Genomic DNA, 18,855 nt, shown 5'->3' with positions numbered 1-18,855 from the left:
TGGCGGGGTTCAGGGCGGTGGATTCAACTGCGGCGGCGGCTCTGAGCGGACAGGCTCGCCGGCGTGCGCACATTCTGGCACCTAGGGCCCGTTAGAGACTCCAACAGCTAGCGCCAAAGGTGCAGGAGGGCGGGGCGGTGCTCACCGTGCTCTGGATAGAAGGGTGGCGTGGCGCAGGGTCGTCAGCGTCGTGTTCCGGCGGCGGCGCAGGAACTGGGCTCGCGGTCCGGGCGATGGGGTGCACCTCCGAGCTACGGATCCTTACTAATCGACGAGTGAGGTCGCTGCGAAGCAGTACAAGGGTTCAGAGAGGTCTAGCGGCCAACGGTGGCGAGATATTGCGACGGCGGCCCAAAACTCACCGAAGTTGAAGTCCAACTCGATTTCGGCGATGGCGTGGTCCGGGGCCAGGGCAGTAAGCTCGGAGATGTCCCAGGTGCTCAGGCGAAGGTCCTGCGGGGGTTGTTGGCGTCCATGGTGAGGTGGGGCGGCGTGCTCACGGTGGCGCAGAGGAGCGCGTTGGGCGAGGCAGCGCAGAGGCGCTAGGGTTGTGGTTCGGCGGCGCTGAAGTGGATAGGAGAATAGGGGGGCACAGGTTCCTATTTGTAGGGCGGCGGAGTGCCTTGGCGTGCGCGCCCGGGGTGGGAAGGCTGGTGTGATCGTTGCCGGAGATTTCGGCTTCGGTTGCGCGAGGGAGGGAGACTGGTCTGACTGCTGGGCCCGGGCTGTCAGTGGACGCAAGCGAGCGAGGCGAGCGGGGGAAAGCGCTGGCAGGTGGGCCTGCGGGTCGGGGCGTTGATGCGGGGCTGAGCGCGTCGTTTGAGCGGGGGCGTGGGATGGGCCGCTGCGTGGGCCGCGGGTGGAGCGGAGGGAAAGAACGGGAGTGGGCCAGGCGAGCGGGAGAGGGAGTCGGGCCGGTTAGAGTGGGTTTTGGGCTGGGTTTTGGGTTTTCTTTTCTAACCATTTTTCCTATTTCTCTTTCTAACTCAAACTCAAACCAAAAGAATTCAAATTTGAACTTGAATTCACTCTAGCACTCAAACAATTAAAACAATGCTCCAGCATGATGCAACAACAAAATTTAACCTTAGACAAAATTTTAATTACTTGAGGAACAAAAATTAGATTAAATGCAAACTAAGCTAATTGAATCCTAGAAAAACAAATAAAGCCAATTAAATTTATTATTAAATGCTGGAATTTAAATTAGAGTGTTACATGTTCGTAGTATGGCTTTTAGTAGATTCATCGTGCTTTCATTGCCTATCATCTACGAATATCATGTTGTCTCTGTACAGTCACGTTTTAATCTTATGCTAATTCTTGTTGCATAGAATTGGTTGCACGGAGACAACACCCTGCTTCTTTTATATCTAGTAGATCTAATCTGTTACAGTTTGTTCTTATACTTGAGAATTGGCGTAATATCTGTTAGATTAAGCCTTGCAAATGGGTTGGATGATCCGGTGATGTAATAGATGCTTTATCTTAGCCTTGATAGGGATTGTTCCGGGAATCGGCTCTTGCTAGTTCTTAGGCATCTGTTTTGGGTTATGGTTCAGTTATCTGTTACGTTTATTAGGCCTAATCACGTGTAGGATGTTCCGATCTAACAGTGAAGCTTTTACCGTCGTGGGTTAGATTAACTAGATTTAATTGAAGCAGCTTTACGGTTATTTGCTTTATTTATCAATATACGGATGCAAACAGATCCAATCTGACACCGGGACTCGATCAGCTCTTTAAAGCCGATGCAAGAGTCGTCTCGAGGAGCCGACCACGGCTCGGACTTATGTTTCCACGTGTTTGTGTATGCAGGCAAATCATTGCAAGCACGTTCGCACCTTCCTGATCGGGTATAGGTCAGGTGGCACGCCCTGCGTCTTCACAAGCAGTGGCGTGTGCTGGAATTGCAGGCCGTTGATGAGAGAGCAGTGCCTGCCAGTGCCCCAGCGATCTCCCGGCTCTTCGTGTTGCCTGTCGCTACTCGCCGGTGGGTTTCGACCGACAACATGCCGGCGGTCGAGCGCCGCCGCCCCGCGCGCGGGATGGATCTCACCCGTTAGATCCCGAGCCGATGCGTGAGATTAGAACCTCGTACCCCTTCAATCTGGATCACCCGATCGTGATCCGACGGCCCAGATCTGTTTGACCTGCCTGCGTACCTGTCGGCCCTGTCCTTTTTGCTAAAGAGCCCCTGCCTTTCTTTGAAATCAACCCGCGGTCCAACTCAGCTAAAAAAATTCCAGCTAGGCCTAGTTTTTAACGTTTAGGCCCCTGACCTTTTTAATAATAGAACCCGCAGTCCAGACCCGCCGGTTTTGCATGTCAGACCCCAGATCTATAGTTTAATTACGTTTAAGTCCCTGGTTTTTGCGCAGAACCCCCTAGAAGTTCAGTTTTCTCGCAGAAAAGCCCATAAATCTTGTTTTAAGCCTAGTTTTCACGTTCTAGCTCTGTTCTAGGTGTTCTTGATGTCCACACGATCGATGTAACACGTAGAATAGTCTTAGCTTAGTTTTGTTTGATGTTTTTATGTATTGTTGTACTGTTTCTTAGTGTTTGCTCTTGTTTGCATGTATGTGTATGTGCTGGACTTGTTTTGGTGTTGCGATCGTGAGTAGACGTTGATCCTTCGGAGGAGTACTAGTACCTGGAGCAGCCACGGTATTCAGAGCAGTTTGAGCAGTAGGAGAACTTTGAGGAAGGCAAGTATAACATGAACACCACTGTAACACCCGGTTTATAAAAGAACATAAACCGAGCAATCATATACGTGCCAGGATCAAGTCACACGTATATACAACAGAATGAATAGTATATCACAGCACATATCATGAATAGGACATAATAAGGCGAATACAAATGTTATTTATTACAGTAATGACAAAAATGTCTGTTACAGCAGAAGCGAAGTACAAATACGGTAAAAACTCTCCGAAGCTGAGCAGGGCGCCACAGGGACGTCGACTGGGAGACGAATGCCTAGAAGTCCTCGTAGTCCTGGTAGCGCTGAGCGAACTCCCTCGCGTTGGCAGGGACTGAGCAGCAGTAGCATATCCGAGAGGAAAAAGTAGAGAAGAGGCAAGAGTGAGTACACAACTTGTACTCAACAAGTATAACACAAACTATGAGGCTCTAGGTTGGCTGACTGACTGCATTAGCTTTTAAGTCTTGGCAAAATTTTATTAAAGCTATTTACTACAAGTTGATGAATTACCATAAACCCAGTTACATAGTAATTAATCAGAATTAAGCACGTTACTAATGAGAACCAAACCGAAACCACCAAGGTAACCCCGAGAGGCACCTCCCTCGTCGGAAGGAGATAACCCCACTAATCAAAAGGAGGATATGGGCCGCTCATGACCATGAGCACGGCTAGTATACCAGTTTTACACTCTGCAGAGGTTGCACATCTTTACCCACAAGTCGTGAGCTACGCTAGTTGTTCATCACACTTCCTTAGGTGAGATGACTAGCAAACTCACTACGAGGCCTTTACAAAGAATCTCGTTAGTAAGGAATAACCGCGAGGGTTGGATCGGCGACTATGGAGCAGGTCTAGTGGGCATCAAGAATACCACAGACGAGGCCACTCGGTACGAGGGACATAGAAGCTTACCACCCTTGCCCCGCAGGTAAGTTACTCCAAACCAAAAAGACCTAATTATTACGCCAAGACCGTCCCATTCCAGTCTTGTGGTAGCGCTGTTGTCCCAGGTTGTCGCTCTATGAACCGGTCCTTATGGAGAGTGGCCAACCAGGCAGTAAGCACCATGCTGGCCCCCTAAACCATGTTTCTAACAAAACCAAATTTTAGCGAGACGTGAGCCACTCAAGCCACACAGAGTGCCACTCTCAGAATTAAGTTGCATATACCATTAATCAAATTAATTAAAAAGGACCATTATGTGTTATAGCGCGGCACCTAGCACAACTAACCAAATTGCAACCCAAGGGATATATAAAGGATATAAAGTGGCTAGGAAAGTCCTTATAGGCATACAGTATTAAAATGCAGTATGAAATTGTATTTAAAAGTGATAGGTTGTTCATGTTATACTTGCCTTCCTCGTACTGCTCCTGCTGCTGCTCAAACTAGTCAGAAGACGGCTGCTCCGGGTACTGGTACTGGGGCTCCTCAGATGGATCTACGTCCACTCACGAACACATGGCCAAAACAATGCACAACAATAAGCATACAAGCAAACACTAACAAAAGCTAAGAAACAGTACATCAATACATAAAAACAGCACACTAAACTAGTCTAAAACTATTCTACGCGTTACAACGATCGCGTGGATATAAAGAACGCCTAAAACGGAACTAAAACGCATGAACTAGAGCAAAAACAAGATCCAGGGACTAAACTGCTAGAAAATAGGGTTTCTAGGGGCTTCTGCGCAAAAACTAGGGACCTATATGTAATTTCCGGGCAGATCCAGGGTCTAACGTGCAAAAACTACAGCTCTGGACTGCGGGTTAGATTTTTAAAAAGGTCAGGGGCCTAAGTGAATGAAGCAGGACTAAACTGGAAATACTTTTGAAAAGACACAGACCGCAGGTTGATTTTGAAAGACAGCAGGGACTATTTTGCAAAAAGGACGGCTGAACCATTATCTTTGCTCAGGGGCCGTCGGATCTTGATCAAGAGGCTCAGATTCGATGGGATCTATATCTAATCTTGTGCATCCATTGTGGATCGGGCGGCCAGGACCTATTTGGGCGCGCGGGCGGCAGCGCTAACCGCCGGAGCGTGGCTCCGCGGCGGCGAGCTCGCCGGAGCAAACCAAAACGGCGCTCCCGTGCATGGTTTTGCCTGGGATTTGGCCTAGGACCTCGAGAACGGCACGCGTGGTCCACCTGTGTCTAAGGCGAGGGTTGACGGGGCTCGGAGCGGCGATTCCAAACGCGGCGGCGGATCTGTGCGACTACACTCGCCGGCACGTGTGAGGATTCTGCTACGGGGCATAGCCTAGGACTACAGTAGGTCGGGGAGGAAGAGGCGGTTACAGTGGGTCTCACCAGGGGATCAGAAGTGGCGGCAGCTCATCGGAGAGGAACGGCGGCGAGCAGGGGCGGGCGGTGGCGACGGGTTCACACGGACGAACCCCCCTGGAACCGGCTACGGCCGCGGGGAACTAGCCGGCGAGCCTCCTAGATGCCCTGCGAAGGTGGCCACTAGGTCAAATTTGGACCAGAGAAGGCCCTGACGGCATGATTGAGTGGCGGCATCACAGCGGTGCCCTGCTCCGGCGAAGAATTCGCGCGAACCGCTAGAAAAAGCAGGGGCAAAGGGGCACGAGGAGCTTCCTTACCTCAGGGCGTAGCTTGGCAAGCGTGCAGGTGTTGTAGAGGAGCCGTGAGGCTCCGGGTTCACGATGGCACAGCTGGGAACAGAGCTTCGGGGCGGGGCAGTGCGCTAGTGGTTCGGGGGGGTGGTGACTGCGGATGGGAGGAGGGCGTAGGGTCGCGGGGCACTAGATAAAGGAGGAGCCCGGGGATCATGGCGTGTGTGCTAGGGAAGGAAGGCCGGCGAGATTTCCGGCCGGAAGGGCGCGCGGCCGTTGCAGCGCGTTACGGCGGGGAAGACGGGAATGACAGGCGGGGCCCGGGTGGCAGTGGTGGGTGCATCGCACGGGTTGCGGTGAGCGGGGAGCGCTGGGCCGTTGCGGTGCGGGAGAGCGCGGTTACGGGCCGTGAGCGGGGAAGGGGTGAGCTGGGGTGAGAGAGAGTGGGCCGGCCGTGCGCGGCTGGGCCTAGTGGGAGGCGGGGTCGCGGCCCGTGCTCCGTGGAGCTGGGCTGCAGTGCTGGGAGCGGTGAAGGGAGGGGGCGACTCGCGGGCGACGTGTTTGAGCGAGCGGGGTGTGGGGTGGGCCGCTGCATGAGGGCGTGCGGCGCGAGCGGGTGAGAGGGACGCGGGCGCACGCGTGCTGCGGAACGGAGACGGCAGGTGGGGCCGGAGCTGTCAGCCTCGGGCGGTCGGGGACGGAGCGACGCACTGCGCGGGGTGCGGCTGAGCGGAGAAGCGGGCTGTGGCGCATGCATGCGGAGGGGACAGGCTGAGGGAAGGGAAACGCAGGAGAAGTCGGGCCGGGCGGGCTGGGCTTGAGGGAGAGAAGTGGGCCACGGGATTGGGTTTGAGTTTGGGTGTTGGGCTGGGTTTGCCTTTTCTATTTCTATTCCTCTCTCTTTTCTATTTCAAATTCAAACAAAGTTTGAATTCAAATACAAATTTGAATTCAAACCACACTGAAATAATTAAAACTATGCACCAGCATAAATGCAACACCGAAATTTAAACCTATGATAAAAATTTAATTACTTAAGGAACAAAATTTTAGATTAAATGCAAGTCTAACACAATAAACCTTAGAAAATTAAATAAAGCCAATTAAATTTATTTTTAAATACTGAAAATTAAATTAGGGTGTTACAAATCCTACCCCCTTACAGGAATCTCGTCCCGAGATTCTGGGCTGGCTAGCAAAGAGATTAGGATATGTCTTCATCAACTCCTCTTCCTTCTTCTGGCAAGTCTTCCGGAAAGACGTCCGGGAATTCAGACACCACAAGAATACCATCGGTGGGTCTAGCCTCCATCTGATGAAGAAAACCAGAAGGCTCTGTAGCACTGACTGTCACCTCATGGCCATTAGATGCTAACAAGTGAACTGACCACTGAGCACAATCAATTCTGACTCCCCACTTGGCAAGAGTATCCATTCCCAAAATCACCTCAATACCCTTAGTGTCTGTCACCATCAGATTTGCACTGAACTTTACCCTCCCTATGGAAACACTGACTCTGGGGCAGGAGATATAAGACCTCAATTGTCCTCCAGGTGAAGATACTAACATGCACTTCTTTAATGTGTTAGTACGAATACCATGCTGCTCGACAAAAGACTGTGTAATAAAGGAATGTGTAGCACCAGTATCGAAAAGCACCATAGCTGGATAAGAGTTAACCATGAATGTACCAATAACCACGTTAGGAGCTTCGACCGCTGACTCGGCCGTCAAGTGGTTCACCTTCCCCTGTCGTGGCGCCCTGGGTTGGGCTGGGCGCCCCTGCTGTCCTGCCTGCCGTGGAGCCTGAGGTACTGGACAACTTTTGGCATAATGACCTTTTTGCCCGCATTTGTAGCACATGCGGTGGTGGTGAATGGCGCTACTTGGTTGACCTCCCTGTGAACTTATCATCACATCTTGCATTATTTCTACGGCTTGCTCTTTGGACTCCTTGCGGCCGTGTGGCTGGATCACATTCATAGTGATAGTCAACCCATCAACATAATCATAGAGTGCTTGGTTCTTGACCTGTGTATCTGCAGAGCACTCAGGGTCCTTTCTCTTCTGGATGGTCTGTAGCTCGTCGACCGATGGGCCGTCAAGGAAAAGGGAATCCTCTGCTAGCTGCTCTTGACGAGACCTCTTTCTCTTTGTACTGGAGAACAACCTCTGGTTCCTCCTAGTTGTGGCTTCATCTTCAGTCGCACGAACTTGACGACAAGGGACGCCGTAGAATTGGCAACACGAGCAATCTTTCTCACCATTCTTCGGATGGTATGTTGTTTGCGAAGACTGATCTTGTAACGTCATCGGCTGCTCCACGGAGACTGTTGCATGAACACCATCACCCATTGCACTGTCTTCAAGGCTTTTTTGTTCTGCCGACATCTGAGCTGGGGTAAAGAGGAAACACAGATTGGTAAGGTCGAGGAATAGAGAAAAACCTCACTATGTAAAGTTCTATCTTATTAGACAACACTTCTCATGCATCATTGCTGCTAACTCCAGATAGGTGTTTTCATAAATCCGAGAAAAAGAACTATAGTGTAACTCTTCTGCCTCATCCGAGAGATTCTCAAATTCTCCGGTACCATTTGTAGGTCGGGGTGTCACATCCCTACCCCCTTACAGAAACCGACGTCCTCATCGGTGAATCCCTGGATATCACATCCTTTTCGCACTATCCTTCTTCTCGACAAGACAGAAACCCAGGGCATGATAAGGTAGAGAGGATAGAGTGGATGGTTTTACCCCCAACAGTCTAACTCATTTTATTAATTAATTAACTTTAACTTAAAACTGATTTTCATTAAACAAATTTAACTACTAAACTATGCAATCATTCAAAAATCCAAATCAAACATGTAGCATAATAACAAGCAGACAATTTTCACAACTTAGCCGAGTTTAACATCCGACTCGACTAACACAACGCGTCGCAGAACGTACTATCGTATTATTATAAAAGGGTCACCTAGCTTATACTCATGGTGGTCAGATGACTGATTCAGGCCAAAAATCTACGAAAACTATTCTGTAGAGAGAGGAAACAAGGCAAGACGAGTAAAAGTCATAGAATTCAAGGGGTATAATAGTAAAATAGTTTCAGCAGGCAAGGATTGGAGAGAAGAAGTCCTAAAACTCGACCAGTTCTATCTAGGCTTCGTCCTACAGTCGATATGGCTCTGATACCACTGTGTAACACCCGGTTTATAAAAGAACATAAACCGAGCAATCATATACGTGCCAGGATCAAGTCACACGTATATACAACAGAATGAATAGTATATCACAGCACATATCACGAATAAGACATAATAAGGCGAATACGAATGTTATTTATTACAGTAACGACAAAAATGTCTGGTACAGCGAAAGCGAAGTACAAATACGATAAAAACTCTCCGAAGCTGAGCAGGGCGCCACAGGGACGTCGACTGGGAGACGAACGCATAGAAGTCCTCGTAGTCCTGGTAGCGCTGAGAGAACTCCCTCGCGTCGGCAGGGACTGAGCAGCAGTAGCGTATCCGAGAGGAAAAAATAGAGAAGAGGCAAGAGTGAGTACACAACTTGTACTCAACAAGTATAACACAAACTATGAGGCTCTAGGTTGGCTGACTGACTGCATTAGCTTTTAAGTCTTGGCAAAATTTTATTAAAGCTATTTACTACAAGTTGATGAATTACCATAAACCCAGTTACATAGTAATTAATCAGAATTAAACATGTTACTAATGAGAACCAAACCGAAACCACCAAGGTAACCCCGAGAGGCACCTCCCTCGTCGGAAGGAGATAACCCCACTAATCAAAAGGAGGATCTGGGCCGCTCATGACCGTGAGCACGGCTAGTATACCAGTTTTACACTCTGCAGAGGTTGCACATCTTTACCCACAAGTCGTGAGCTACGCTAGGTGTTCATCACACTTCCTTAGGTGAGATGACTAGCAAACTCAGTACGAGGCCTTTACAAAGAATCTCATTGGTAAGGAATAACCGCGAGGGTTGGATCGGCGACTATGGAGCAGGTCTAGTGGGCGTCAAGAATACCACAGACGAGGCCACTCAGTACGAGGGACATAGAAGCTTACCACCCTTGCCCCGCAGGTAAGTTACTCCAAACCAAAAAGACCTAATTATTATGCCAAGACCGTCCCATTCCAGTCTTGTGGTAGCGCTGTTGTCCCAGGTTGTCGCTCTATGAACCGGTCCTTATGGAGAGTGGCCAACCAGGCAGTAAGCACCGTGCTGGCCCCCTAAACCATGTTTCTAACAAAACCAAATTTTAGCGAGATGTGAGCCACTCAAGCCACACAGAGTGCCACTCTCAGAATTAAGTTGCATATACCATTAATCAAATTAATTAAAAAGGACCATTATGTGTTATAGCGCGGCACCTAGCACAACTAACCAAAATGCAACCCAAGGGATATATAAAGGATATAAAGTGGCTAGGAAAGTCCTTATAGGCATACAGTACTAAAATGCAGTATGAAATTGTATTTAAAAGTGATAGATTGTTCATGTTATACTTGCCTTCCTCGTACTGCTCTTGCTGCTGCTCAAACTGGTCAGAAGACGGCTGCTCTGGGTACTGGTACTGGGGCTCCTCAGATGGATCAACGTCCACTCACGAACACATGGCCAAAACAATGCACAACAATAAGCATACAAGCAAACACTAACAAAAGCTAAGAAACAGTACATCAATACATAAAAACAGCACACTAAACTAGTCTAAAACTATTCTACGCGTTACAACGATCGCGTGGATATAAAGAACGCCTAAAACAGAGCTAAAACGCATGAACTAGAGCAAAAACAAGATCCAGGTACTAAACTGCAAGAAAATAGGGTTTCTAGGGGCTTCTGCGCAAAAACAAGGGACCTATACGTAATTTCCGGGTAGATCCAGTGTCTAACGTGCAAAAACTACAGCTCTAGACTACGGGTTAGATTTTTAAAAAGGTCAGGGGCCTAAGTGAATAAAGCAGGACTAAACTGGAAATACTTTTGAAAAGACACGGACCGCGGGTTGATTTTGAAAGACAGCAGGGACTCTTTTGCAAAAAGGACGGCTGAACCGTTATCTTCGCTCAGGGGCCGTCGGATCTTGATCAAGAGGCTCAGATTCGATGGGATCTATATCTAATCTTGAGCATCCATTGTGGATCGGGCGGCCAGGACCTATTTGGGCGCGCGAGCGGTGGCGCTAACCGCCGGAGCGTGGCTCCGCGGCGGCGAGCTCGCCAGAGCAAACCAAAACGGCGCTCCCGTGCATGGTTTGGCCTGGGATTTGGCCTAGGAGCTCGAGAACGGCACGCGTGGTCCACCTGTGTCTAAGGCGAGGGTTGACGGGGCTCGGAGCGGCGATTCCAACCGCGGCGGCGGATCTGTGCGACTACACTCGCCGGCGCGCGTGAGGATTCTGCTACGGGGCATAGCCTAGGACTACAGTAGGTCAGGGAGGAAGAGGGGGTTACAGTGGGTCTCACCAGGGGATCAGAAGTGGCGGTAGCACATCGGAGAGGAACGGCGGCGAGCAGGGGCGGACAGTGGCGACGGGTACACACGGACGTACCCCCTTGGAACCAGCTACGGCCGCGGGAACTAGCCGGCGAGCGTCCTAGATGCCCTGCGAAGGTGGCCACTAGGTCAAATTTGGACCAGAGAAGGCCCTGACGGTGAGATTGAGTGGCGGCATCACGGCGGTGCCCTGCTCCGGCGAAGAATTTGCGCGGACCGCTAGAAAAAGCAGGGGCAAAGGGGCACGAGGAGCTTCCTTACCTTAGGGCGTAGCTTGGCAAGCGTGCAGGTGTCGTAGAGGAGCCGTGAGGCTCCGGGTTCACGATGGCACGGCTGGGAACAGAGCTTCGGGGCGGGGCAGTGCGCTAGTGGTTCGGGGGGTGGCGGCTGCGGATGGAAGGAGGGCGCAGGGTCGCGGGGCACTAGATAAAGGAGGAGCCCGGGGATCACGGCGTGTGCGCTAGGGAAGGAAGGCCGGCAAGATTTCCGGCCGGAAGGGCGCGCGGCCGTTGTAGCACGTCACGGCGGGGAAGACGGGAATGACAGGCGGGGCCCGGGTGGCAGTGGTGGGTGCATCGCACGGGTTGCGGTGAGCGGGGAGCGCTGGGCCGTTGCGGTGCGGGAGAGCGCGGTTGCGGGCCGTGAGCGGGGAGGGGGCGAGCTGGGGTGAGAGAGAGCGGGCCTGCCGAGCGCGGCTGGGCCGAGTGGGAGGCGGGGTCGCGGCCCGTGCTCCGTGGAGCTGGGCTGCAGTGCTGGGAGCGGTGAAGGGAGGGGGCGACTCGCGGGCGACGTGTTTGAGCGAGCGGGGTGTGGGGTGGGCCGCTGCGTGAGGGCGTGCTGCGCGAGCGGGTGAGAGGGACGCGGGCGCACGCGTGCTGCGGAACAGCGCCGGTAGGTGGGGCCGGAGCTGTCAGCCTCGGGCGGTCGGGGACGGAGCGACGCACTGCGCGGGGTGCGGCTGAGCGGAGAAGCGGGCCGTGGCGCATGCATGCGGAGGGGACGGGCTGAGGGAAGGGAAACGCGGGAGAAGTCGGGCCGGGCGGGCTTTGCTTGAGTGAGAGAAGTGGGCCACAGGATTGGGTTTGAGTTTGGGTGCTGGGCTGGGTTTGCCTTTTCTATTTCTATTCCTCTCTCTTTTCTATTTCTAATTCAAACAAAGTTTGAATTCAAGTACAAATTTGAATTCAAACCACACTCAAATAATTAAAACTATGCACCAGCATGAATGCAACACCGAAATTTAAACCTATGATAAAATTTTAATTACTTAAGGAACAAAATTTTAGATTAAATGCAAGTCTAATACAATAAACCTTAGAAAATTAAATAAAGCCAATTAAATTTATTATTAAATACTAAAAATTAAATTAGGGTGTTACAACCACCTATCACTTTTAAATACATTTTCATACTGCATTTTAATACTGTATGCCTATAAGGATTTCCTAGCCACATTTATCCTTTATATATCCCTAGTTTTCATTTTGGTTAGTTGTGCTAGGTGCCGCGCTATAACACACTTGGTCCTTTTTAATTAATTTGATTAATGGTATATGCATCTTAATTCTCAGAGTGGCCCTCTGTGTTCTGTGCTTGAGTGGCTCACGTCTCGTTAAAAATTGGTTTTTTTCTAGAAACTTGGTTTAGGGGGGCAGCACGGTGCTTAGTGCTTGGTTGGCCACTCTCCATAAGGACCGGTTCATAGAGCGACAACCTGGGACAACAGCGCTACCACAAGACTGGAATGGGACGGTCTTGGCTTACTAATTAGGTCTTTTTGGTTTGGAGTAACTTACTTGCGGGGCAAGGGTGGTAAGCTTCTATGGCCCTCATACTGAGTGGCCTCGTCCGTGCTTCGTGTCTTGACGCCCACTAAACCTGCTCCATCGTCGCCAATCCAACCATCGCGGTTACTCCTTACCACCGAGATTCTTTGTAACGGCCTCGTAGTGTGCTTGCTAGTCATCTCACCTAAGGAAGTGTGATGAACAACTAGCGTAGCACACGACTTGTGGGTAAAGATGTGCAACCTCTGTAGAGTGTAAAACTGGTATATTAGCCGTGCTCACGGTTATGAGCGGCCCAGATCCTCCTTTTGATTATTGAGGTTATCTTCCTTTGATTAGGGGGGTTTCCCGGGTGGCTTGGTTTGGTTTGGTTCTCAGTAGTTCATAATTAATTTTGATTAATTACTGTGTAATTGGATTTATGGTAATTCATCAATTTGTAGTAAATAGCTGTAATAAAATTTTGCCAAGACTTAAAAGCTAATGCAGTCGAGTCAGCCAACCTTAGAGCCTCATAGTTTGTGTTATACTTGTTGAGTACAAGTTGTGTACTCACACTTGCCTCCTCTACTCTTTTCCTCTTGTTCTTTTTGGGGATACCCTACTGCTGCTCAGTTCCCGGCGACGCGGAGAAGTTCACCCAGAGCTACCAGGAGTACGAGGACTTCTAGGCGGTCGTCTCCCAGTCGACGCCCCTGTGGCGCCCAGCTTCCGAGAGTTTTCGTATATGTTTTTACACTTCCGCTGTATAAGACATTTTTGTCATTTATGTAATAAATAACATTCGTACTCGCTTTATTATATCTTTTTACGTGATATGTGTTGTGATATACTGTTCATTATGTTGTATATACGTGTGACTTGATCCTAGCACGTATATGATTGCTCGGTTTATGTCCTTTTATAAACCGGGTGTTACAAAGTGGTATCAGAGCTATATCAACTGTGGGATGAAAGCCTAGATAGAATTGGTCGAGTTTTAGGTCTTCTTCTCTCTAAGTCTTGTCTGCTGAAACTATTTTGCTATTATATTCCTTGAATTCTAAGATTTTTACTTGTCTTGCCTTGATTTTTCTCTATAGAATAGTTTCCGTAGATTTTGGCCTGAAGTAAGTCGACCGACCATCATAGGTGTAAGCTAAATGACCCTTTATAATAGTGCGATAGAATATTTTGCGACGTGTTGTGTTAGTCGAGTCGTGTGCTAAACTCGACTAAAGTGTGAACTTTTGTATGCTTGTCTTTATGCAACATGTTTGATTTGGATTTTTGGTTGATTGCATAGTTTAGCTGTTGAACTTGTTCAAATGTAAATCGGCTCTTAAGTTAAATTTGAATTAAGTAATAAAATGAGTTAGATCGTTGGGGTTAAACAACAAACTCTGTTTCCCCCTACCTTATCATGCCTTGGGCTTATCCTATCTTGCTTATTGAGAAAAAGGATAGTGCGAGGAGGATGTGATATCCCGGGGTTAACCGACGAGGACGTCGGTCCTCTAAGGGGGTAGGGATGTGACACCCCGGCTTACAGATAGTAGGGGAGATTTTGAGGATTGCTCAGACGAGGTAGAAGAGTTATGCAGATCTAAGTTGAAGAAGTGCTTGAGAGTGCCAGAAGAACAAGCACCGTCGAAAGGATTGGATCTGACCTATACCGAGCATCCGGTGAAGATACTGGAGACATCAGAGAGAGTTACACGGAACTGGAAGATCAAGGCATGCAGAATGCAATGGAGTGACCACACCAAGAAGATGAGCTGCGGAAGACCTATCCTGATCCCTTTGCTAGCCAACCCTTAGAATCTCGGGACGAGATTCCTATAAGGGGGTAGGATTTGTAACGCCCTAATTTAAATTTCAGTATTTAATAAATTTAATTGGCTTTATTTAATTCTCTAAGGTTTTATATGCTTAGCCTTGCATTTAATTTAATCTTCTTTCATAAGTAATTAAAATGTTTCTAGGTTTAAACTTGTTTGTGCATACATGCTGGAGCATAAGTTTTATTTGTTTGAGTGCCTAGGATTTGAATTCAAATTTCATTTGAATTCAAATTAGTTTGAGTTGAGTTTGAAAAAGGAAAGGAGAAAGGAAAATAGGAAAAAAAACCAAACCAGCCCAGCAGCCCAGCTCTCAGCCCACTGCCGCTCGCACTCGCTCTCTCTCTCTCTCTGACAAATGGGGCCCACTCGTCAGCGTCTCCCTCCTCCTTTCCTTCTTCTTCCCCGCGCCGGCTCCCTCTGCTCCGCTCTCACCGCGCTCCCTCGCTGTCCCGTGGCCCCACTCCGCCCCATGCACGCGCTGAGGCCCACTGGCCAGCACCTGCGTTCCCCTTCCTTCTAGAAGCTCCATCACCAGAGCTGAGATCGCGCGAGGCCGTTGTGCACGATCTGCCTCTTCCGCACACCGTGCTCACCGCCGTGATCCCCGCTGCAGCCCCGGGCACGCACGCCCAGATCCCGCTTTGGCCTTTAATTGGCCCCACGCACCTTCCTGAACCCTACCACGCCCCGCCAAGGCCGCCACCAGCCCCAGCACCACTGCCGCCCCGCCATTGTTGGGCAGAGCTCCGTGCGCCACCGCGGCCTCGTCGCTCCGCCGCACCACAGGCCACCCGAGCCACCGCAAAGGCTCCGCCCTGTGCCCAGGATACACCTCGAGCCCGCTACCCCGACCTCCAGCCTGCATGCGCCAGAATTTCACCCGAACGCCCTCCCTGGTTAGTTACTCTGCCACCACGATTGCTCACCGCCGTTGGGGTCGCAAGCCGATCTGACCCCCTGTACACCTTCACAGTGCCCGTACGCCCCTCCTCGACGGATCAGTAGATCAGGAGACGCCCTGCATCGACTCCTTCCCCGAGCGCCGCCTTTGCACCGCCGCTGGAGCTCGACACCGACACCCCTACATGATGTTCCAGCCCGATCCACACCTCGGTGAGCATCAGCATAGTCCCTCCTTTTTGTGCTAGCTACCGTAGCACATAGGACCGTTCCTAGGTTGGAACACCAGCGCCAGCGTTCCACCGCCACCGCTCCGCCATGGCAGCACCTCTGCAGCGCAGCACGACCCCGCCCGAGCCCCGTTCCACCTTGCTTGTGCACTGCGCATGCGTGCACGACCATTTGCCACCACTCCTGTGCCTAGAGCCACGCGCGAACGCACACGCCGGCGACTCTCGCCACGCAGACCCGCCAGCACCATGGTGCTCGCCGCCCTGAGCCTCACCGGCCCTTGCTGTCGCCTCAGGTGGATCACGCATGACGCGTAGATCATCCCTAACCCAAAGCCCGGTCGAAACGACCCCCGGTACATCGACAATGGCGAACTCCGGCGAGCCCCGAGCCGCGCCGCCGCGGGATTTGGCGCCGGCGGCCGAGCGCCGCCGCCCCGCGCGCGGGATGGATCTCACCCGTTAGATCCCGAGCCGATGCGTGAGATTAGATCCTCGTACCCCTTCACTCTGGATCGTCCGATCGTGATCTGACGGCTCAGATCTATTTGACCCGCCTGCTTACCGGTCAGCCCTGGCCTTTTTGCTAAAGAGCCCCTGCCTTTCTTTCAAATCTAGCCGCGGTCCAACTCAGTTCAAAAATAATTCCAGCTAGGCCCAGTTTTTAATGTTTAGGCCCCCTGACCTTTTTAATAATAGAACCCACAGTCCAGACCCGCCGGTTTTGCATGTCAGATCCCAGGTCTATAGTTTAATTACATTTAAGTCCCTAGTTTTTGCGCAGAACCCCCTGGAAGTTCAGTTTTCTCGCAGAAAAGCCCATAGATCTTGTTTTAAGCCTAGTTTTCGTGTTCTAGCTCCGTTCTAGGTGTTCTTTATGTCCACACGATCGTTGTAATGAGTAGAATAGTCTTAGCTTAGTTTTGTTTGCTGTTTTTATGTATTGTTGTACTATTTCTTAGTGTTTACTCTTGTTTGCATGTATGTGTATGTGCTGGACTTGTTTTGGTGTTGCGATCGTGAGTAGACGTTAATCCTTCAGAGGAGTACCAGTACCCGGAGCAGCCACCGTCTTCAAAGCAGTTTGAGCAGCAGGAGAACTTTGAGGAAGGCAAGTATAACATGAACACCACCTATCACTTTTAAATACATTTTCATACTGCATTTTAATACTGTATGCCTATAAGGATTTCCTAGCCACATTTATCCTTTATATATCCCTTGGGTTGCATTTTGGTTAGTTGTGCTAGGTGCCGCGCTATAATACACTTGGTCCTTTTTAATTAATTTAATTAATGGTATATGCAATTTAATTCTGAGAGTGGCCCTCTGTGTTCTGTGCTTGAGTGGCTCACGTCTCGTTAAAAATTGGTTTTTTTTCTAGAAACTTGGTTTAGGGGGTCTGATGAGGACATGACCAATACGCATATTACCAAGGCCCAAGCGAAGATAGAGTTCAAAGCCCAATCCACATTGAAGTCCGATTTATTCGCGAGTAGCAGCTCGTTCTTTTTCAGCTTGTATGAGTGGTTAGTAATGCCTTTTGGTTTGACTAATGCACCAAGTACTTTCATGCGATTAATGAATGAAGTTTTAAGAGCTTTTATTGGATGATTTGTGGTGGTTTACTTTGATGATATCTTGATTTATAGCAAGTCTTTGGATGAACATATGGATCACTTACGTGCTGTTTTTAATGCTTTACGTGATGCACGTTTATTTGGTAACCTTGACAAGTGCACCTTTTGCACGGATCGAGTCTCTTTTCTTGGCTATGTTGTTACTCCACAGGGAATTGAGGTGGGTGAGACTAAAATTGAAGCCATAAAGAGCTGGCCGGCTCCCCAGACCGTCACACAGGTGAGGAGTTTTCTTGGTCTTGCAGGATTTTATCGCCGCTTGGTCAAAGATTTCAGCACCATTGCTGCGCCGCTGCATGAGTTGACAAAGAAGGGTGTGGTGTTCCGTTGGGGAAAGGCACATGAGGAGTCCTTTTGCACTTTGAAGGACAAGCTTACACATGCTCCTTTGCTGCAACTTCCAAATTTCGGTAAGACTTTTGAGCTTGAATGCGATGCTAGTGGAGTTGGCATTGGAGGTGTCTTGATGCAAGAAGGTAAACCCATTGCTTACTTTAGCGAGAATTGCATGGCCCTATTTTGAATTACTCTACGTATGATAAAGAATTGTATGCACTTGTACGTTCTTTAGAGACGTGGCGTCATTATTTATGGCATAAGGAATTTGTTATTCACTCCGATCATGAATCGCTTAAGTATCTTCGTTCTCAAAATAATCTGAATCATAGACATGCTAAGTGGGTTGAATTTATTGAATCTTTTCCTTATATTATCAAACACAAGAAAGGGAAGGATAATGTGATTGCCGATGCTTTGTCTAGACGTTATACTATGCTGTCCCAACTTGATTGTCGGATTTTTGGGCTTGAATCGATCAAAGAACAATATGCGCTAGACCCTGATTTTAATGAGGTGTTGCTGAATTGTAAAGAGGGACGTACATGGAACAAGTTTGTGATAACTGATGGATTTGTGTTTAGAGCTAACCGCATATGCATCCCAGTTGGTTCCGTTCGTCTTTTGTTGTTGCAGGAAGCGCATGGAGGAGGTTTGATGGGACATTTTGGTGCGAAGAAGACGGAGGATGTTCTGGCCACACACGTCTTTTGGCCAAGGATGAGGAGAGACGTTGAGCGGTTCGTGGCTCGCTGTAATACATGTCAAAAAGCTAAGTCGCGCTTGAACCCACATGGTTTGTATATGCCTCTTCCTATTCCTTCGGTTCCGTGGGCGGATATTTCTATGGACTTTGTTTTGGGATTGCCTCGGACGAAGAGGGGGAGTGATAGCATTTTTCAAAACAGATGATGCCATTCATATTGCTAACCTCTTTTTCAAAGAGATTGTTCGCTTGCACGGTATGCCTTCTACTATTGTTTCAGATAGTGATGCAAAATTCTTGAGTCATTTTTGGCGCACGCTATGGAGCAAATTGGGGACAAAGTTGCTGTTTTCTACAACATGTCATCCCCAAACTGATGGACAAACAGAGGTGGTGAATAGAACATTGTCTACGATGCTGCGAGCAATATTGAAGCAAAATTTGAAGATGTGGGAAGAGTGTTTGCCGCATGTGGAGTTTGCATATAATCGGGCGGAACACTCCACCACCAAGGTAAGTCCTTTTCAGGTAGTGTATGGTTTTAACCCTCGTGCTCCCATTGATCTTTTGCCTCTACCTACTACTAAGCGTGTACATTGTGATGCTA

Source organism: Panicum virgatum, chromosome 6N (genome assembly GCF_016808335.1).
Source record: "Panicum virgatum strain AP13 chromosome 6N, P.virgatum_v5, whole genome shotgun sequence".
Lineage (NCBI taxonomy): Eukaryota > Viridiplantae > Streptophyta > Magnoliopsida > Poales > Poaceae > Panicum > Panicum virgatum.
This window is presented reverse-complemented; position numbering follows the sequence as displayed.